The sequence below is a fragment of the Macrotis lagotis genome, chromosome 3 (assembly GCF_037893015.1).
Source record: "Macrotis lagotis isolate mMagLag1 chromosome 3, bilby.v1.9.chrom.fasta, whole genome shotgun sequence".
Classification (NCBI taxonomy): Eukaryota; Metazoa; Chordata; class Mammalia; order Peramelemorphia; family Peramelidae; genus Macrotis; species Macrotis lagotis.
This window is the reverse complement of record NC_133660.1, coordinates 108,711,516-108,734,909: the sequence shown is the minus strand read 5'-3', so window position 1 is coordinate 108,734,909 and position 23,394 is coordinate 108,711,516.

The following is a 23,394-nucleotide window of genomic DNA, read 5'->3' as shown; positions in this document are numbered from 1 at the left end:
AGGTTTATGAGAGAGTGCCTAAGAGACATTCCTCTCTTGTCGCCATCTTGGCTCCGCCCCCTCCCCAAAGGATGATAGTCTAAGCAAATGAAGGTAGCATGAGTTAGCTTATATGTTAGATCAATGGATGGTAAGAATTTATGAAGAAGCAAGAGATGGCGAAGATTGAAAGATGTAAATTAAGATAATATTAAATAAAAAGTTTTATAGAAAATGATGTAACCAAATTAGAAGGAAAGCAAAAACTGATGAGGTGGGGAATTTTACAGGTTTCTCTGATAAAAGTCCCATTTTTTGAATAAACATCAGAGTCAAATTTATAGGAATATAAATCATTCTTCAATTGGGAAAATATAAAAAGGCATGAATAAATAAAGAGATCAAAGGTATGCATAGTAACAAAAATTCACAAATAATTAGAAAATAAAAATAAAAATGTTTAAGTTCTACTTCAAATCTATCAGATTAATTGGTATAAATAAAACAGGAAAAGGAGAAATACTGGAGGGGTTGTGGGAAAATTCCTGGTGATTTTGTGAAATTGATCTAACCATTGTGTAGAACAATTAAAATTGTCTTTTCTCTTGACCCAGAAATAACACTATTAATTCTACATATTGTAAAGAGGAAAAGAAGAGAGAGCTGGAGAAGGAGAGAGAAAGACAGAGTCCCAGAGACAGAAACAGAGAGATAGGGAGAGAAAGAGACACAGAGACAGTAGGAAGAGAACTTTAAAAATTTTCTTTTCTCTAATTATTTGTGATTTAAATTTTATCTTATTATGCATACCTTTGATTTTTTCATCTAAAAATTGTCAATTCTTCTCTTTATATTGTCACAAAGAGATATTTAGCTGTTCTAAGAAATAAAATGACCTAAGATCTATAATAAAATCTTATGCAACTCCAAAGTATAACCTGATGAGTCTGAATGAAGATCAAAGCATACTTAAAAAAATATTTTATTTTTCTTTGTTTTGGGGTCATTTCTTTCACAACATGACTAATATGGAAATATGTTTTGCAAGACTAGATATGCTTAAATGTATTAAATTGCTTGTTTTCTCAATAAGGGAGCAGAAGAGAGTGAGAAGGAATTTCAAACTCGATTTTTTTTTAAAGAATGCTAATTTTTACCTGGAGGAAAAAAATTTCATTTTCTGCAATGTCTTTTTTATTTCTTTTCCAGATTCTTTCCCACAAAAATGTCAACAATTTTCCTATATTCATGATATTTGAAAATAGATACTCCTTGTTGTCTTTCCTCTTTAGATTCTAAGCTCCTTAAGAAGCAGGGCTAATTTTTTCTGTCTTTGTATCCTCCTATTTCCCACAATTCCTGGAACATCACAATTGTTTATTAAATGCTTCTTGCCTTCATGACTTGTTTTGACTATATAGAGTAGAAATCACACCCTAAAACCCATTTGTATAGCATGGTAAATGACTATCTAAAATGTATTTTGGCATTAATTTAGAAGTTAGCTATTGGGATGTAAAATTCTTTCTAAAATTAGAAATTAGCAACTGAATTTTATATGACCAATAGTTTTCATCACTGGAGAAGGAAAAAAGATTCATCATGCAAAAAGATCCTGCAACTCTAGCACTAAGACAAATCCAAGTATCAAAGTTCAGAGATGAATTTCTTTTCAATTGCTACCATGAATCCAGACTAGGTCATCAATAAATTTAAAAAAAACCTCCTAGAATTGTTGAAAACACATTAAACTGAAAATGCATATTTTAACAATCTATAAAAATAGGTTTTATGATGACCATAACACCTCCCAACTTAAAGCAGAGATGTCTTTCTTAGCTCCTAATAAGAATTTTTTTTCTTCATGATACCTAGTATTTGATAATACAAACTAAAAAAAGGGAAAAATACTTCATATTAAAATACTTGGTATAACTTCCATTATTAACAGAGGGGAAAAATTCATGAGATGTTACCTTCCATGATAACATTACTTGTGAAAAAGGCAAAGATTAAAAAAGCCACACTGTCTAAAATCCACATCTTCTGCTGTCACACACATTTTTACATAATTGATCATATTTAGTTGTTCATTTGATTACCAGTTCTTTGTTTTGGCTAGATCTACTCTCTTTTCTATTTCCTGTTTTGAAACAGAATTTCAATAATTATAAGATCCTTAAAGGTGATTCTTTGTACAGAAGAGTTCCTGTCCATAACATATGTGCATGTTGATATTGATTCTGAAATAGAAACAGTCATTGTAGACTAAATTAGAAGACTTTGTCACTAGTTCCCTTGAATGTTCAGTCATCAAAGGAAGAGGTAGATTTATTTCTTTAAGTTGAAAGCTATTACTACCACCACTACCCCCAGTGCTTTATAGTGTATCATAAATAAGTCAGTCTTTGAAATATCTGTTTTTGTGCAATATGAACAATAGCAGGAGTACTGGCTATATATACATGACTACAATATAGGTTTATCGGTGAATTTTTGCCATTATGGTTGACTTTTACAATTCCATTTCTTTTTGCTCTCAGGTCGGTTGGTGAATTCTTAGCCCTGGTCCTTTGGGACACATACTTTTCTGTGCCAAACTCTGGTCTAGTTAGAGAATATTTTTTTAAACCTGGTTTTCATGGTCTAGAAATACATTTTACAAAAATGTGATCTTAGATGGGGAAAATACATTTCATTTCATTTTTTGTTTCTGTTAAAAGTCTATATATTTTATTCATTTAAAAATATTTTCTGTGATAAATTTTATTAAACTGCCCCAGGATTCAAACAGACAAAATGGATTAAAAACTCCTTAGTTAAACTGAAAGGGTACTTTCTGTAGATACCTGAATACAAACTACTACACCTAGATTCTCTTATAAGAAGTTTTTTTTTTTGAGAAATTTCCTCTTTCAGTGCTACTAACTTGAATCAAATTCCATTAATTTATGTTTACATTTCTTTCCTTTTCTATCAGGTTTTATCCCCTCCAGTCAATTCTTCATTACTCCCCTCTGCAATGTTTTCCATTCTTATAATTTTAATAGGAAGGACTATTAATCATTGAAATTTTTAAATTATGGAATTAAATTATTTAAATTACTCAAGGAGCCAAGGAAGATGATTTTTAAATGTTCCATTTTATTGCTCATAATAGTTAATTATAAATTGCCAAGTGAAACATGAAACAACCTTCTAATGTATAACACATGACTCATTATCACTCATTAAATTGGATCTGGCTACTGATTTGTACCAATACAATTCTGATATGTGGGAAAAGTGGGGAAAGGATATAATACATTTTCTGTATGAAGGTCATGTAATAATTTTTCTGAAATGTGGTTTTAGACTAAGGTAAAATACATAATGTGATTACAGATGTGCTATTTCTGACAAGTTTGCCTTAGGCATCAAATGTTTCCTGGTTTGCATAGCAACCTGGGGAATGAGGGGGGTGGGGGGGGAAGACAAGCAAACTGATACTTATATTACTCTCCACTTTGGTCTTCTATAGTATATACTGCAGTTCCATGATGATTACACCAATTAATTTTGATAATTAAAAAAAACATTAATTCAATACTCTTCCCCCCCATTTCCTAATAGGTACATTTAATTTTTTTTATGTTTATTCTCCATTATCTATCAACTATCAGTCATTCTGGATGATTTTTTCTTTTAGGTTTTTGCAAGGCAAATGGGGTTAAGTAGCTTGCCCAAGACCACACAGCTAGGTAATTATTAAGTGTCTGAGACCGGATTTGAACCCAGGTACTCCTGACTCCAGGGCCAGTGCTTTATCCACTGCGCCACCTAGCCACCCCATTCTGGATCATTTTTACAAAAGTGGAATCCTCATGCTATATTCCCAGGTCTTAACATGTTGACATTATAATTGCAACAGAAATATTAAAATATGTAATGCATATTAGTTGTAGGGAGATCTTATACTGCATATTGGATCTTTATGTAATAAATACATTCTTCAGTGCTAAATATATGATTATTAACTCTGATGAATGAAGTTAAATAGGAATTTTTAACCCAAGGTTCTTGAATATGGCTGATTCACAAAGGACCAAAAGACATCACTATCTCATGGTCAATGCACACTCTACCACTCTGTGACTGAACAGATGAATATGAGCTTAAAAGACACTACCACAAGCTGGGCACACATAATAAATAAACATATATATATATATAATATATTATATATTTCATATATGTATATATATATATATATATATATATATATATAAATAATTTGGCACTGAAGCTTGAGAAATCTTGTTAGGTGATATTCAGAATTTTTCTAAAACAATTTAAATGTAGAGTATTTGTAGACCAACAATCTCTTAGTCTAATACCTCTTTTCTCCCAAACTTTCTTTCAGAGTCTCCTAAACATTGAAGTAGTTCTGGCTATATGAAAGATTGGTTCTTAGCCAGCTATTCACTTCACTATAGGACTCAGGATGGCATTAAAATTCAATTTCATATCTGATGGCACCTTGGGCACTTGTGTTCTTAATATAACCCCCGATGAATATTGCTATGGCATTTTAGAGCATATCCTCAAATTTTAGCATTCCAGCACTATTCATAAGGACAACACTTGACTTGTTTCAGCACCTTTCTTGGGGATAATGGTTAACTATTGTCTAGGGAATCTCTGAATTATTTGAAGGAACTTGGAATGTTTATCTTGGAGAAGAGAAGACTCATAGTTATTGCATTAACCAAGGATAAGTACAAGAAATATTCATAGAGGGAAGGACTATTTTCCTATTTGGTCTCAGAATAGAAAACAAGGAATAGAATGAGATAAATTTAAACATTCTAACAATTAGACTATCTACAAGTAGAATGGATAAATTCTCTGGGGATTGCATTGAATAGGATTGTTGACTATTTGTTAAGTGTGTTTCAGTAAAAAATATATTTTCTTAATATTAGCTATGCTAAATATCTGAAGCCCCTTCTAATTCTGAAATTTTGTGATTATAAATTTTTCAAAAGATCTATTTAACCTATAGATTTATAGACAGACTCAATTGACAATATTCAGTCATATTCCTCAGTTGATTCCATGTAAATTTAAGACTTTCATTCAGTGCTTTTGATAAGATACTCAAAGATTGAGAAAAGAGATGTCATGAAAACTAAGAGTAGAATATTAAGTGATTTTATGGTCATTAAAGAATGTTGAATAGTGAACTCTTTCTATTTTCTTATACATTCTGGCCACTCAACCTTTATATTAAGAGATATTATTTTTTATGAATTGTATCTGGAAATGTCCAGACTCATATCCATTCAAAAAAGGGAAAATGATTCCATCTCTGACTATACCTTTCCTAATAAGATAGTTTTCTCTCAAATGTACTCTGGTCAAGTAGAATTATGCAATTGTGGAATGGAAACTGTTCACTTTCTCAGCTATTCTGATGACCTACTTGCATTTTATGAAGGTAGTGAAGCATCTTCATTATGATTTTAAGAAATAACAAGATTTTAGATTGTTTAATTATTTTGTTATACCTGGAAGACAATATTTTCCTTTTATTTTTTATGATGATTCTTATTCATGGCATTAAAAATAAAAAAAATCTTTGAAAAATATACTATTGTGAAGTTTAGTGCTCTTGGAGGGAGACTCTTAGGCAAAACTATCATTTGCTCTACTCCCCTGCCACACAAGGATACTGTGTGACATCAAAAAAGTAGGACTCTTCTAAGGTCAAAAAAGGATGTCTCATGGACTCATCATGGTGTCTTGTTGCCAAGATGTCCTGTAGAGATGTGGAAAAATAATTTGTTTTGATAGCACAAATGGTGTGAGTTGCTTGGCGGTATGTGCAAGTCTGTGACTGCAATATCAGAAATTCTGACAGAAGCCATGGGGACTTCTATAGCCATTGAAAGACAGATTAGAGACACAGAATATGACAGATTGGCGGTACTTAGAAAAATACCTTCAAATATGTACAATGTAGCAGATATTAAATCAAACTTGGGAACAAGGAACAAAGACCCCCCTAGAGAGCAAACATCTTATGGTGGGAATTTAGAGAACGAGTCAGGTTAGAACACTTAATACCTCCTAGTACACAGACCCTTTAGGAATGTAAAGAATCATTTGACTTATAACCTTATATTACTACATACTTTAAAAATTCATTCAGTTTCTAACATTTCATATATGCTGAGATATTCCTATAGCTTCCTATGGTAACAATGGTAATGAATTACACCCATGTAGGTGATACAGAGTGAAAGATACAGTTCTCTGGCAGAAGTATAGTGGTAGTGTTATTTAAATGAATAAAAGGGACATTGACGAAAGAATAATGAATACACATAAGAGTCGAGAATGGACATGATCCCTCCCTAGTTATAAAATTTTTCTAGTAAACTCTTATTTCCTTCCCTCAGTCAAAACTAATGTATTGAATTTGTAAAAGAGAAAATTGATGAGTCCTCTTGACAGAGTTTATGGAAAACTTAGAACCATTAATGTCTGAACTATTGAGAAGGTGAATATTGAGTCAGTAATATTTCTGTATTTTGGTATCATAGAGGAGAAATCAGGGCTCAAGTTTGAATCAATAAGCATTTTAAGATATCTCATGTTCCCATGCTCAATGAAACAATACCTGACCTCAAGAAGCTTATGAATAGAGTGACACTCTCTCATCAACAGTTGAAATCTGTCACTGTAGAACAAAAGTCTGTTTGGTTATCTTCAGAAGATTCACATCTAGGTGAACTCTCAAAGTAAGAATCATAGAATCTTAGAGCTGTAACAACTTAATTTGCTTGTCCATATAGGTGGTGAATGACATATTTCATCTTTAAAAAGTGATCATTTTCTCTTTGCTAGGTGACATACAATAAGAAGATCACAAATCCTTACAAAATAAGACATTTCATATTTTGATAGTTTAATGTTTTACTTCTTTTTATGAAAATGAAATTGGAATCTTTACAATTTCTGTCCAGTATTTGAACTTAGAACTTTTGTGTGTACTTAACTTTGTTTGACATCTTCCCATTACCTATGGTCAACCTTTCAGAATTCTATATGAGATAATAAAATTTCCCTGCAACAGCCTAGGACTGCACCGAAAATTGTCTGTGACTACTCCTATGAATCCATTCAAGGATTTGAGAATCTAATCTCAGATCTAATAGTACACTGCTTTGTAGATTCTAAATGAATTTCATCTCACTGTTTGCATTTAATGAACACTATGATAAAGGTATTGTATGAGGTACTGATTTGAATTTATGTACAATTTATAAAATAAACATATTAAATTTTGGAAAATTTCAATATAGATAACAACTTATAAGCCAAAGAAGTTATGTTATTCAACCTTAAAAAACATTTTTTTACTTGACCAAATGATTCTTTTAATTATTGACATTGAAGTGAATTGATTTTATTTGAAAACCTTAAAGATGCCCATCAATTGAGGAATGGCTAAATAAGTTATGTGGAGAATAAATAAGTTAATAATAATGATAACAACAATAGTAATAAATAATACTTAAATAATAATAATAATAAATAAGTTAAGAATACTATGGGATATTATTGCTCTATAAGAAACCATAAATGCTCAGACTCAGGCTGAGTTACAAGATCTGATATTGAGCAAAGGGAGCAGAACTAATAGAACAATGTATACATTAATAACAATAAAGTGAGATGATCAGCCTTGTTAGAAGCAGCTCCTCTCATAAATTCAGATAACTAGGACAACCAAATTAGACCATATGGACAATGTCATCTCCATTCAGAGGAAGAAAAACAAAACAAAACTAAAAGATCCTTCAGAATCTGATGAATAATTTATGAAAACTATTTCTTATATATCTCTTTCCCTCAATCCTTGTTCCTCATACTGAAAATGACTAATCTGTAAAGATGTTCATCAAAAATTTTTTTTAAAAGAGAAAAACTCAAAGACCTCAGCTTTTGGGATAAGAACTCACTATATGACAAAAACTATTTGGAAAACTAGAACACAGTAGAACACAAACTCTTTCTTTACAGACCAGCATCTCATTCTGTAGACTAAGTTAAAGTCAAAATGAGTACTTGATTTAGACTTAAAGAGTGATAGCATGTGATTTGATCCAACCATTCTGGAAAGCAACATGTTACTATGCCAAAAGAACAATAAAACTATTCTTATCCTTTGACCCAGAAATTCCAGTTCTAGGCCTATATTGAGAAGAAGCCATAAAAATGGGAAAAGTCCCACATATTCCAAAATATTCATACCAGCTCTTTTTGCAGTGGCAAATAATTGGAAATGGAGGGGATGCCCATAAATTTCAGAACTGTTATTCAATGCTATATGAATATTATAGAATACTATTGTTCCTTAAGAAACCATATATGGTCAGACTTTAGAGAAGCATGGAATGAATTATGGATATGATGCTAAGGGAAGGGAGCAGAACCAAGAGAATAATGTACACATTAACAACATTGTGAGATGTTCAACATTCATCCATATGCATATGCACATTTTTAAGATACAAAATTTTCTCCCACCCTCCCTACTCATTCCCCTCCCCTCAACAGCAAGGAGTCAGTTAATATTATACATGCACAGTTGTGTTAAACATGGTTACAGATTAGTCATTTTCAGTATGAAAAATTAAGATTAAGGGAGATACATAAGAGATATTTTTTTAAGTTAATGTACTGTTCATCATATTGTGAAGGGATTTTTGTTTTGTTTTTCTTCATCTGAATTGTGATAATATTGTTCATAACCAGTATAATAGGGTTGCCCTTCATCTCTGAACTGCTGAGAGCAGCTGCATCCATCTGGTTTGATCATCTCATAATGTTTTTGTTAATGTGTACATTTGTTCTCTTGGTTCTGATTCCTTTGCTCAGTATCAGATTCTGAAATTTATTTTATGCTTCTCTAGAATCTGACTATTTATAATTTCTTATAGAAAAATAGTATTCTATAATATTTATATGCCATAACTTGCTTAACCATTCCCCAATTGATGGGGAATTTCCAATTCTCTGCCAATACAAAAAGAGCTGCTATGGATATTTTGGAACATGTGGGACTTTTCCCATTTTTTTATGATTCTGGGTATAGGCCTAGAATTGGAATTGCTGGGGAAAAGGTTTTGAACACTTTTATTGCTCTTTGGCCATAGTACCATATTGTTCTTTAGAATGGTTGGATCACTTCACAACTCCACCAGCAATGAATTAATGTTTCAGTCTTCCTACACTTCTTCAGTATTGATCTTTTCCCATTGTCATTTTAGTCAAACTGATAAGTGGAGGTGATACCTCAGATTTATTTTAATTTGCATTTTTCTAATGAAATCTAATGATTTGGAGCGATTTTCATATTATACATTTATATGTATATATATATATATATATATATATATATATATATATATTTAATTTCTTCATTTGAAAACTGTCTATTCATATCCTTAAACTATTTATCAGTTGAGGAATGACTTGTAAGTTTATAAGTATCATGCAATTCTCTATGTATTTAATAAATGAGACCTTTGTCAGAACTCCTAGGTGTGAAAATTGTTTCCCAGCTTTCTGCTTTCCTTCTAATTTTGGCAGCATTGATTTTTTTTAGTACAAAATCTTTTTAAGTTAATATAGTCAAAGTCATTCATTTTACAGTTTATAATGCATTCTATTTCTAATTTGGTCATAAATTTTTTCCATTCCATAGATCTGATAGGGTATTTCTTGGTCTATTAATTTATCTATAGTGTCACCCTTTATGTTTAAATCCTGTACCCATTTATTTTGGTATAGGGTGTGAGATGTGGTTCTATGCCTAGTTTTTGCTATACTATTTTCCAGTTTTCCCAACAATTTTGGTCAAATAATGAGTTCTTATACCAAAAGCTAATGTCTTTGGGTTTGTTGAACAGTAGATTATTGTAGGCATTCACTACTGTTTCTTTTGACCCTAGCCTAATCAACTGATCCATTACTATATAGCTTAACCAATATCAGGCAGTTTTATGGGCCACCACTTTATAGCACAGTTTTAGATCTGTTAGAGCTAGGGTGTCTTCCTTTACATTTTTTTTCATGAATAATCTTGTATTTCTTGACCATTTTTGCTTCATATGAACTCTGTTCCTAGTTTTCTAGCTCGGTAAAATTATTATTTGGTAGTTTGATTGGTATGGCATTAAATAAGTAATTAAATTTGGGTAGAATTTTCATTTTTATTATATTAGCTCAGCCTAACCATAAGCAATTAACACATTTCCAATTATTTTAGATCTGACTTTATTTGCGTGAGAAGTATGTTGTTCTTTTTTTAGTTTTGGGTTTTTTTTTTAGGTTTTTGCAAGGCAAATGGGGTTAAGTGGCTTGCCCAAGGCCACACAGGTAATTATTAAGTGTCTGAGGACAGCCTTGAACTTAGGCACTCATGACTCCAGGGTAGATGCTCTATGCACTGTACCACCTAGCTGCCCCCTGAGAAGTACTTCATAATTGAGTGCGTATAATTTCTGGGTTTTTCTTGGGAGGTATATTCCCAAGTATTTAATGTTGTCCAGAGTTACTTTAAATGTAATTTCTCTATCTCTCAATCTCACTCTTAATATCCTGCTACTTTGTTGAATTTGTTAATTGTTTCAAGGAGTTTTTTAGATGATTTTCTTGGGTTCTCTAGGTGTACCATCATATCATCTGCAAAGATTGAAAGCTTTCCTTCCTCATTGCCAATTCTGATTCCTTCAATTTCTTTTTCTTCTCTAAATGCTAAAGCTAAGATCTATAAAACTAAATGCTAAAGCTAAGATCTATAAAACTATATTGAATAGTAATGGTAATCATGGGCATCCTTGTTTCAACCCTGAATTTACTGGAAATGCTCCTAATTTATCCCTATTTCATATAATATTTGTGGTGATTTTAGATTTAAAGAACTTTATTTGATTTAAGGAAAACTTGATTTATTCAAAAACTTCTTAGTTTTTTTAATATGAATGAATGTTGTATTTTATCAAAGGCTTTTCCAGCATCTATTGAGATAATTTCTATTGGCTTTCCTACTGATATGTTCAATTATTTTGAGTGTTTTCCCTAGTATTGAACCATCCCTTCCTACTAGCATAAACTCTACCTGATCATGATGTATTATCCTAGCAAAAACTTGATGTAAACTCATTGTAAAATTTTATTTAAGATTTTTGGTTCCATGCTCATTAAGGAGATTGGTATATAATTTTATTTGTCTTTTTTGGCTCTTCCTGGTTTAGGTATCAGCAGCATGTTGGTGTCATGACAGGAATTTGGCTGAACTCTTTCTTCAATTATTTTTTAAAATAGTTTATGAAGAATAGGAATTAATTGTTCCTTAAATGTTTGGTAGAATTCACTTGTAATTCACTTAGGGAGTTAATCTGTTAATCTGGTCAGTTTGTATTTCTGTAAATATTCATTCATTTCATTCAGATTATCCAATTTATTGGCATACAGTTCATCAAAGTAGCTCTAAATTATCTCTTTAATTTTTTCCTTATTGGTGGTTAGTTCAACCTTTTTGTTTTTGATACTAGCAATGTGGTAATCATCTTTTTTAAAAAATAGATTAATCAAAGGTTTGTCTATTTTCTTGACTTTCATAAAACCAACTCTTAGTTTTATTTATGAGATCAATGGTTTTTTTTGCTTTCAATTTTATTAATCTCTCCCTTGGTTTTCAGAATTTCTAACTTAGTATTTAATTGGTGATATTTAATTTGTTCTTTTTCTAGCTTTTTTCCATTGCATACTCAATATATTGATCTCCTCTTTTGGTATTTTATTCATATAAGCATTTAGAGATATAAAGATTTCCCTCAAAACTGCCTTGGTTGAATCCCATAAATTTTGGTGTGATGTTTCATTAGTTTCATTTCCTTGGGTACAATTATTGATTATTTCTATGATTTGATGTTTGATCCACCCATTATTTAAGATTATGTTATTTAGCTTCCAATTAGTATTCTGGTTCATCTTTCTATTCCTTTATTATACATAATTTTTTATTGCCTCATAGTCTGAGAAACATTTGATTATAAGATTTTTGTGCCCTAGTACATGGTCAGTTTTGGTATAGGTGCCATGCACTGCCAAGAAAAAGGTATATTCTTTTCTATCCCCATTGTTTTCTCCAGAGGTCTATTATATCTAAGTTTTCTAAAATTTCATTTCCCTTCTTAGCTTCCTTCTTGTTTATTTTGTGGTTAGATTGATCTAGTTCTGAGAGAGGGAGATTGAATACCCCATCATAAAAGTTTTGCTGTCTTTGTCACCTTGAAATTCACATTTCTTCTAGGAATTTGAATGCTATACTACTTGGTGCCTACGTATTTAGTAATGTTATAGCTTCATTAACAATGGTGTCTTTTAAGAAGATTCAATTTCCTTCCTTATACCTTTTAGTAAGATCAATTTTTGCTTTTATCTTATCCAATATCAGGATCACTGCCCCTGATTTTTTTTTACTTCAGGTGAGGCATAAAATATTTTGTTCCATCTTTTTATCTTTAACCTGCATGTATCTCTCTGATTCAGATGTGTTTCTTGTAAACAACATGTTGTATAGGATTCTTATTTTTAATTTATTCTGCTATCCTCTCCCATTTTATGGGAAAGTTCATCCCATTTACATCTATAGTTAAGATTACTAATTCTGTATTACATTCTTGCTGTCTTTCTCCATTTATCTTTTTCTCTTTCCTTTCCTCTTTTTTCTTACCAAAATTTTCCTTTCTCCCCTTTAAATTTTCTTTTAAAATTTAACTTTCAGTTTATTTTCACTTACACCTTCACCATCCCTTTTATCAGTCCTTTCTTCCCTTGTCTTTCACTCCCCCCATCGCCCCTACCCTGTGGATTAGGACAGATTTTTAAACCCAAGTGAAAATGCATCTTATTCCATCTCTGGGTCAAATCTATTGACTAGAATTAACTTATTGTTCACACTCTCCCTTCTTTCCCTCTAAAATTGTAAATCTTTGTGCCTCTTCAGCTGGTGTTATCACTCAAGTACAATTAATTAGGAATCATCAATCACAGTTTGATTATTTGATTGCTTGATAAGCTCAAATCTTTACCAAAGTATCCATGCAACATGATTGTTTGTTAAGCACCATTGTCTCAAATTACATCAAATTATAATTATAATTATTTTTTACCTTATCCCCTTTTCAAGTAACCTCCAAGGACACATAATCTTCCTCATGAAACAAAGTATCATCCAAAGACAAATCATTTCTTGAACTATTTGTGCCCTCGCCTATTTTTTTCTCTCATACCCCCCCCCCAACCCAGGGTACTTAACCCCTTATTAAGTAAAGTAAAGATTAACTCAAACCATGGTTTAATTAACTACAAGAATCTTAAAAGTCTCTATGTTTTGAGAGTCTCTGAAGGTCTCACTTGAGAACTTTACAAATAATTGAAAGTTATAGGAGACTGCCCAATTTATGATGTCCTCATCAGAGAAAGTGCTAAGCTTTGTCAGTCCAGCAGAATAAAAGTGGGTTGATCAAAGGATAATGGGACACTTATGTTTAGAATTAACAATCCCTGCTTTTAATCTCAAATTAATAACATCTTGGATCTCTTCAATGAAGAGAAAAGACTCAACTATACCCATATCATTTATGTCCAATCTCTTCTATCATATTTGATTCTTTTTTTTAGGTTTTTTCAAGGCAATGGGGTTAAGTGGCTTGGCCAAGGCCACACGGCTAGGTAATTATTAAGTGTCTGAGGTCTGATTTGAACCCAAATATTCCTGACTCCAAGGCCGATGCTCTATCCACTATGCCACCTAGCTGCCCCTATCATATTTGATTCTTTATTTATCCTAAGAGAAGTAAAGTTCTCAAGAATTAGAAATGTTTTATCTTCCCTTTTAGAGTTGTTTATATTTTGATGGTCTTGACCAACATTCTTATTATGTTTTGTCTTTTCCTTCCCCTTTTCATTTACTTTTTTTATGAAACTCATGTTTCACATATTTGACAACTGAAACCTTTGTTCAGTTCTTGTCTTTGCATCTGGGAATTCTGAAAGTTCTCCATTTCATTGAACATCTATCTTTTCCCCAGATAGGATATTTTGTATTTTGCAGGGTAGGAAATTGTTCCTTGGTCCTTTGCCTTCTGATATATAATATTCCAATTTTCTGGTCCTACATTATTGACTCTGATAGGTTCTGTGTGAGTCTGTGTTTCCTTTGTATTTAAATTAATTTCCTTTTGCTGCTTGCAGTATTCTCTCTCTTTTGAGAATTTTTTAATTTGGCTGTAAAATTCCTTGGGAGTTTTTATCCTGAGGCCTCTTTCTGGAGGGATTTTGTATACTTTTTTTCAATGGTTATATTATCTTCTTGTTCTAGCAGATTTGGACAGTTTACCATAATAATTTCCTGCATCATGTTTTTCAGGTTCTTTTTTTGATCTAGACTTTCTGGTAGTCTGATGATTTGTAAATTATCTATACTGGATGTATTTTACAGGTCATTTATTTTTCCTAAAAGGCACTTTAGTTTTTCTTCAATTTTTTCAGTCTTTTTATTTTTTTGATGGAATCTTGTAGGCTCATAGATTAATTGGTTTCTATTGTTCAATTCTAATTTTTAGTGTTTTATTTTTCACTTTTCTGTTTCCTTTTTAAAACTGTTGAATTCTGTAGTCAATTTTTCATAATTTTCCCACATGACTCTCATTTCTTTTTTCATTTTTCATCTTCTCTTCTTTGTTTTTTTTTAAATTCTTTTTTTAAGCTTTTAGATGAGTTTTTGGATTTGAGTTCAATTCATGGAGTCTTTTGGGACTTCCCCTATGAGTTAATTTTCACTGATTTCTTCTTTCAAGGTTATCATTGTTATCTTTATCTGCAAAGTAGTTTTCTATAGAAAGCACTCTTTTAGCTTTTTGAGTATGGGTGAAGCAGCAGTGTTCTGCCTCTGACCTTCTCTGACCCCCTTACCATACTTGAAATGAGAAGTAACTGCCAGGTAGGTCTTGGATGGGTAAGTTCCCAACATACTCCTGGTTCCCAGGGTTGGATCTGCATTGAAATGTGGATTCAACCTTGCTCCACATTTACTCTGGTATGGCAATTTTCTTACTGAGCTTCCCAATTGTCCTTGGCAATACTCAGTCTGAGAGGTCCAGTTACCTCCACTACTTCCATAGTCCCAGGAACTCCCCAGGGACCTGGGCTATTCCTCTATGGTTCGTTTGCTCCTGCATGGTCCTTTCTAACCTTGGTTTAACAGACTTTTCCTACAGATCTTCCAAATTGACTTGGGCTGGAGAATCACTCAGTCTTTTTGTGTGTTCTGTCATTCTAGAATGGGTAAGAGCTTGTGGGAATTCCTGCCTCCACTCATCTTGGCTTTGCAACCTTGCTCCCCTTGCTCATCATTTCTTATAATAAAAACCATTATATCACAGTGATATACAAATAATTCATTCAATCATTTCTCAATTGAGGGTTATCCTCCTTCAATTTCCAATTCTTTTGCACCACAAAAAGGATTGCAACAAATACTTGTTTACATGTTAGTCCTTTTCCATTTTATCTTTTTTTTCTCTTTGGGATGTTAACTCTTAATATTACTGGGTCAGATAGTATGCACAATTTTATAGCCTTTTGAGAATAATTCCAAAATGTTCTTTTGTTCACAACTTCATCAATAATATATTAGTGTCTCAAATTCCCCACATCTGTTCCAAGATTGGTCATTTTCATCTTCTGTCACATTAGTCAATCTGATAGGTATGAGGTGGTATCAGGATTGTTTTGATTTGCTTTTCTCCAATTAACAATGATTTGAAGCATTTTTCCCACATGTCTTTTTATAGTTTTAATTTATTTATCTGAAAACAGTCTGTTCATATCCTATGACCATTTGTCAAGTGTTAAATGACTTACTTTGGCAAAGGAGGCTTTTATCAGAAAAGCTGACTGCAAATTCAGTTCCCTGTCCCCAGTTTTTTTTTTTCCTAATCTTTACTTCACTGATTTTTTTTGTATGAACCAATTTTTTTAATTTAGCAAGATCAAAACTATTCAATTTGTATCCTATAATGTGCTCTCTCTCTCTCTCTCTCTCTCTCTCTCTCTCTCTCTCTCTCTCTCTCTCATTTGGTAATAATCTCTTCCTTTCTATTTTTCTTATGGTATTACATAACTGAATCATGTACACCCTCTATTTCATTAAATAGCCATTTTTCCTTGAAAAGTATTCAGTTTTGCTAGGTAGGTTATTTTTAGTTGCAATCTTAGCTCCTTTGTTTTCAGGACATAGAATTTCTAGCTTTCTCCTCCTTTATTGTTGAAGCTGCTGAATCTTGTTTGATCCTGACTATAGCTCCACACTATTTGAATTATTTTTTTCTGGCTTCTTGAAATATTTTCTTCTTAATCTATGAGCTCTGGCATTTTATTGTAATATTCTAGGGAATTTTTGATTTAAAATATATTTCAGGAGATGACCACTGAATTCTTTCAATGTCAATTTTTCATTTTAAATTCATCTCTTTTATTCAGTCTAAGTATTGATTAACCTCCTAGGGAACTGAGCTAATCTGAACCTTCATTTTCTTTGTGTTTTACTTCTATTCCTAATTAGTATATGGATTTCCTTTTTCCTTTTGATATTCCATTTTTGGAAACCACATTTTTCTTTGTTCAAAGAATTTTTGACCTGACAATCCTCAATTTCCTTAACTTGATGGAGGAGAGCATCTGCCTTCATTGTACCACTGAAAGAAGACACATTGGTTAGAAAGATTTCTTGCTTGCTAGATATTTTTGCAAAATAATTCCAATTATAGATGAATAATTCTATCATTTGGTTAGTTATCATGTCTTTTTTTTACTTTAGTCAAATCCGGGGTTTTGGGGTAAAAACTCAAGAATTAAAAAATGGCATGGCTAATGCAAACTTTGAGAATTTTATTTTTCTACTGTTATTTCAAAAGATTTTATTATCTAAAGTACTAGTATCTCTTCTTGTTGCAGCTTTATTGACTCTAAATTTGGTTTACTTCTTGTTTTTATTTTATACTAGTCAGGGTGAAAAAAATTAAATGAAATTCAAAACTACTCATTAAAATGGTATGATATATTTCATGGAAAGTGGAATTGTTTCTTAAAGTCCTGGAATATCAAAATAAATAAATTGGGAATCTTCTCATGAAGACAAAATATATCTAGTCACCTGCTTATAAAACTGAGAACACAGGACAGAGAAAGCTTTCAACTTTGTAAAAGAGAAACAAATTATATTGAAGAAAATAATTCCTTAAAAACAAAATTTTACAAATGGAAAAAAGAGGTGTAAAACTTCACAAATGATAGTAATTCCTTGAAATATAAAGTAGTCTAATGGAAGAGGAAGAAGAAAAGTTAACTAAAAAATTCTTTAAAAATTAGAATTAGCAAGAGAATCAAAAGGAAAAATAAAGTCAAAAGAAGAAAAGATAATTTAAAAATTAGTAGACTACCTGAAAGTCACGTTATAAAAAGTTCATAGAAATTATATTTCAAGAAATTATCAAAGATAACTTCTCAGATACCCAAGAAGAAAAAAAAAAGTAAAAATCTCCAAAAAGTATAAAATTATAAATCCTAAAAATCAAAGGAGAGAACAATACAATTTAAAGTAAGAAAACAATTGAACAAATAAATAAAATTTAAAGCTGGGTTTATGAAAAAAAAAAACAAGGAAATACCTAAAATGGATAATTTGATTTTAAAAAAAGTCTTTTGCTCTGAGCTGTAGCAAGTGACTGCAGGCAGCAATGTGTTTTCCATCTTTTGGCTCTCTCTCACTGGCTTTCTTCCTCCAAATCCAGCACTTCCCTCTGTACCCATGATGAAACAGGCCACCTCCTTCACCAAGGCCTTCTTGTCAGGTAGCATCACTGCTTCTATATCTAAGACTGTGGTGGACTCATCAAAAGAATCAAACTACTATTACTAGTGCAGCATGCAAGTAAGAAAACTGCTGGAGATAGTCAATACAAAGGCAAAATAGATTTTGTATAGCTTGAATTCCTAAAGAACATGTGACACTATTTCTGGTGAGGCAATTTAACAAATGTCATCATATATTTTCTTGTTTAGGTCTTTAAATTTGCTTTTAAGGATAAATATAAGTTGTTGTTTTGGGGAGGAGTGGACAAGCACACACAATTTTGAACTATTTTGTTGACAATTTTGCCTCTGGTGGTGCACCTGGAGCCACTTCTCTCTTCTTTATCTATCCCTTGGATTTTGAAATAACCTGGTTGACAGCAGATTTGAGAAATCTGGCACAAAGACAGAATTCAAAAACCTGGGAGAATGCATTCTGAAAATCACTAAGTCTGATGGAATTCATCACATATATCAAGGTTTTAATGTCTCAGTATAGTGTATCTTTATCCACAGAGCAGCCTACTTTGGAATCTATGATACAGGAAAAAGTATGCTCCCAGATCTGAAGCTGGGTGGTGGCATAAACAGTGACTGCTGTGGCAGGTATTGTCTTCCATCACTTTGATATAATAAGGTGAATAATGATGCAGTCTGGATGCAAAGGAAATCTTATCATGTTCACAGGGACAATTGACTGCTGGAGAAAGATTGCTAAAGATGAGGGTTGCAAAGTTTTCTTCATCAGTGCCTGGTCTAATTATCAAAGAGGAATGAATGGAGCTTTCATATTTGTTCTATATGATGAACTGAAGAAAGTAATCTAGGTATATCCTAATTAAAAATTGAACCACTAAATATAGATCATGTAGAATACTTAACCATACTTAGTATTACCCTTCAGGAAATTACTGATGTTTCTTTATTCAGAACACATCATGTTTGTAGAGGAGCCAAGAAGAGCTTTTAGGAAAAGGGAAACATTTATTGTGATCCGTTATTCACACAGTGGAAAGGATGATGATTCAGCATGTGAGTTCAAGGAAGCAGATCAACTTAGCTTGTCTTGGGGACCATAAATTTGTGCTTAAATATTTCTTTTTAAAAATCATTTCTCCTATTTGTAAGCACTATATATACAATTTTGTATAACTGACTATTTGGTAGTTATGATAATCTGTGTTGCTCATTCTATTGTAAAACAAAAAACACAGGAGATTCTAGAAAAGAAAAAATTTTAAAAAACAAATTATCAACATTAAAAATGAAGAGTGACTGCACTAGCAATGAAGATTAAATTCAAGCACCTATGAAAAAAGATATTTTGTTCAATTATTTGTCAATAAATTATATATCAATAAATCTAAGAGAGATGAATATTTTCAAATCTATTGCTAATGTTGATAGAAGAGATAGAGTATTAAAATAATCCCATCTTAGAAAAAATAAAAATTTAACAATCCATAAATCAACTGCCTAAGGAAAAAGATCCCCAAGACAAGGGGAATATATACAAGTTAATTCTACCAAATATTTAAGGATAAATTCAATATAAAATATTTGAAAAAATAAGCAAAGAAAGAATCATACCAAAGTCCTTTTATGACAGAATTAAGCTTTTGATATCTTAATCAAGGAGAATAAATATAACAACAACCAGAGACTAATTTCTTTTTTTTTAGGTTTTTTTCCAAGGCAAATGGGGTTAAGTGGCTTGCCCAAGGCCACACAGCTAGGCAATTAATAAGTGTCTTAAGGATTTTATAATAACAGAAAAAAAAATTTACAAGATAATCATGTAAGATTAATTAACAGAAATTCTGAACTAATTTAACATTTGGAAAACTATAAGCATAATTGAAACATTAAAAATCAAAATTCACAAAAATAAGACAAGTATTTTAAAATACAACATGTATTCTTTTTAACACTACTAGAAAGCAAATAAATTCATGAATGAATGATGAATAGAAACTTTCTCAAAATTATAAATTTCATCAAAGTCAAGAACAAACCTTATTTGTAATGATGTCTTCCCTATAAGGTAATGGGTAAAGCAAGCATATACATTATCACCAATATTATTCAATATTATATTAAAATTACAGGTCAGACCCAAGATGGCAGAGGGAAATATGAACTTCCCCAAGTTCTCCTGGGCTTCCTCAGAAACATGGTTAATCAAACCTCTAAATGAATGAGCAACAGAACCCAGAGAAAAAGAGTGGAGCATTTTTGACCTTAAGATATCTTAGAAGGACTTCAGGAAAAGGTTGTCTCACTAGGAAGAATGGGGAGATTAGCCTAGCACAGTGAACTGAGTCCATCACAGAGAGTAGTGACTAGTGGGGACAGGGTATGGAGAAGGTCAGTAGGAGGTTCCCCGTCATAGCAGAGCTCTGCAGTGGAAGCCCCTGGATCTCAGCTCAGAGAGCCAATGGCATAGCAAATCAACTGAGTGGGCTCCGCCACAGGTGCAGAAGGCAATTTTGAGTTCCAGATCCCCTGTGCAGCCAGTGCACCTGGGCTGGACACTCCCAGACTAATAAGCAAGGCCCTAGGTGGAACTTCCATTCCCCCAACACAAGAAATTTGGGAAAGCACCCTTGTGGCCCATGAGCAGAGGTTAAAATGAGTAAGAAAAATCAGAGAAAAGGTGAAATGATGAAAAATACTATGACAGTAAAACAGATCACAGAGGACAGCAGAAAAAGTATTACATGTAAAGAGTGGAGTATGTTTTAGTCTCCAGCCCCCAAAGATCTCTTGCAATAGTTCAAAATTTAATTTTAAAGATCATAAAGAAAAAATTGGGAAAAGAAATGCAAGAGAAATTCAATATCTTGCAAAATGAGGCAAAAAGTTTTGACTGAAGGAAACACCTCTTTTAAAAATTGAACTGGGAAAATGCACAAAGAAAATGAGTCTTTAAAAATAGAATTGAATAAATGGGAAAAGAAAGCAACTCCTTTAAAAATATAATTTAAATAAATGGAAAAATAAAAAAAATCCCTTTAAAAGTAGTATTGACCAAATGGAAATGGAGATGCAAATGTTTACTGAAGAAAATAATTCCTTGAAAAATAGAATTACTTAAGTGAAAGCTAATATATGAGGCATCAAGAATCAGTGAAGTAATTTTTTAAAAAAATGATAAATGTAAGAAAATGTAAAATACATCATTGCAAAAATCAACAAGCATGAAAAATAGATCCAGGAGAGATATTTAAAAATTACTTAACTATCTGAATGCCATGATTAAAAAGAGAGCCAGGACAACATCTTAGAAGAAATTAACAAATAAAAATGCCTTGATATCCTAGAACCAGAGGCTAAAATAATCACTGAAAAAGTTCATTTAGAGTGTTCCCAAGGCAGAGCCAAGATGGCAAGAGGCTTAGATGCTCTCTCCAAAATATTTCAAAACCATAAAATTATAACTAACTAAATTTTTCAAAGAACTCGCAGAAAGACCCAGTGAGGCAATTCTCTAGCCCAAGATAACCTGGAAAATAGTGGGAAAGCTGTGTTCCACAGGGTTGGATGGGGCAGCACCGCACCAGAGCAAAGGACCTTCAGGCTCCAGGGAACAGTCCCAGGGTGCCTGGGAGTGCCTGCTTCTGGCAGCAGAAGCAGTTTCCTGACCTGCAACCCAGGGAGCACAAATTGCAACTTGGAAGATCAGCAGGGCGATCTCTGCCAGAGTGAGCATGAAGCCCAGGCCCTCAGCACAACTATGGCACTCAGCACAGCCATGGAAGCCCATATCCTAGGAAATGGAAGCAGGCCAGTAGAGCCATGCAGCAGGAGCTTCCAGGCAGTTGCACCCTGAGTACTCAGCCCATGGAAGGTAAGGGGGTGGAGGGATACTGTTGAGGTCTGTCCTCTGTCCCTGGGGCAGGACTCTGGGGCTTTGACGCATTGAGACTCCGGTCAGTCTAGGCCCTCCATAGAGCAGGGACTCCCCTGCCACAGTCCTGGGGCAGAGGGATCAGTTTGTGGTCATTAACAGACCAGGAGAGCAATCAGAACTTCACACACTGAGATCCTTGGTGGGGAGGAGGTGGGGTGTCCTGAAAATACTCAAAAGTACAGGAAGTACTTTCTCAAAACCAGGCAAAGGTTGGGGAAATGAGTAAACAGAAAAAAAAAAAAGGAAGCTGACCATAGATAATTCCTTTTTTTCCCCTGGAGGACCAAAATACTAAATCTGAAGATAATAAATCCAAGCTTCTGTATCTAAAAACTCCAAGAAATATAGAAGTTGGGTTCTGGCTATGACTGAGCTCAAAAAGATTTTGAAAAATCAAGTAAGGGAGATAGAAGGAAAATTGGGAAAAAGAAATGAGAGATGCAGGAAAAAACATGAAAATGAAGTCAGCAACTTAGTCAAGGAGATTGAAAAAATGATAAAGAAAATAACATGTTAAAAACCAGCTTAGGTCAGGGGTGGCTAGGTGTTGGAGTGGATAAAGCACCGGTCCTGGAGTCAGAAGTACCTGGGTTCAAATCCAGTCTCAGACACTTAATAATTACCTAGCTGTGTGGCTTGGGCAAGCCAATTAATCCCTTTTGCCTTGCAAAAAAAAAATCAGTTTAGGTCAAATTGATGAAACAGTACAAATAGTTATTGAGGAGAAGAATGCTTTAAAAACCAGAATTGGTCAGATGGAAAAGGAGACAAGAAAGCTCTCTGAGGAAAACAAATCTTTCAGATGTAGAATGAAGCTAAAGGAAGCTGATGACTTTGCAAGAAATCAAGACAGAAGACAGAGTGAAAGGAAAGAGAAAATATAATAGATGGTAGTGGGTAGGAATGGATGGAGGGAATTAAAATCAGCAACAGCAACTGTGGAAAAATATGGAAGTAACTATTATGATGGACTTATGAAAAAGAGCTGATGGTATCAGAACACAAACTGACACACATTTTTTTCTCTTTCTGTTTTTTTATGAGGTTTAATATTTTTGTGGAGGGATGGGACATTACATTTACTCTTAAACAAGAATATTTTATTAATGTGTAAATAAATTAAAGAAAAATATAAAAACAAATTAAAAAAGAGTTTCCAAAAAAGTTCTTTGATCACCTCCTGAAAGGGGTCCCAAAATGGAAACATCAAAGATTATTGTAGCTAAATTACAGAATTATGAGATCAAGAAGAATATAATACAGGTAGCCAAAAAGAAATAATTGAAATACCAAGGAACCACAACCAGGATTAATGTAGGACTTGGCAGCATCAGCATTAAAGGATAAGGACCTGGAATATGATTTTCTGGAGGGCGAGATTAGATTACAAATAATAGTCAATTTCCAACCAAAATTGAGCTTATTCTTTCAGGGGAAAGGATGAATATTCAGTGAAATAGGTGACTTTCAAAATTTTCCCAATGAAAAGACCAGATCTGAATATACACAATCTTTCAACCAGCAAT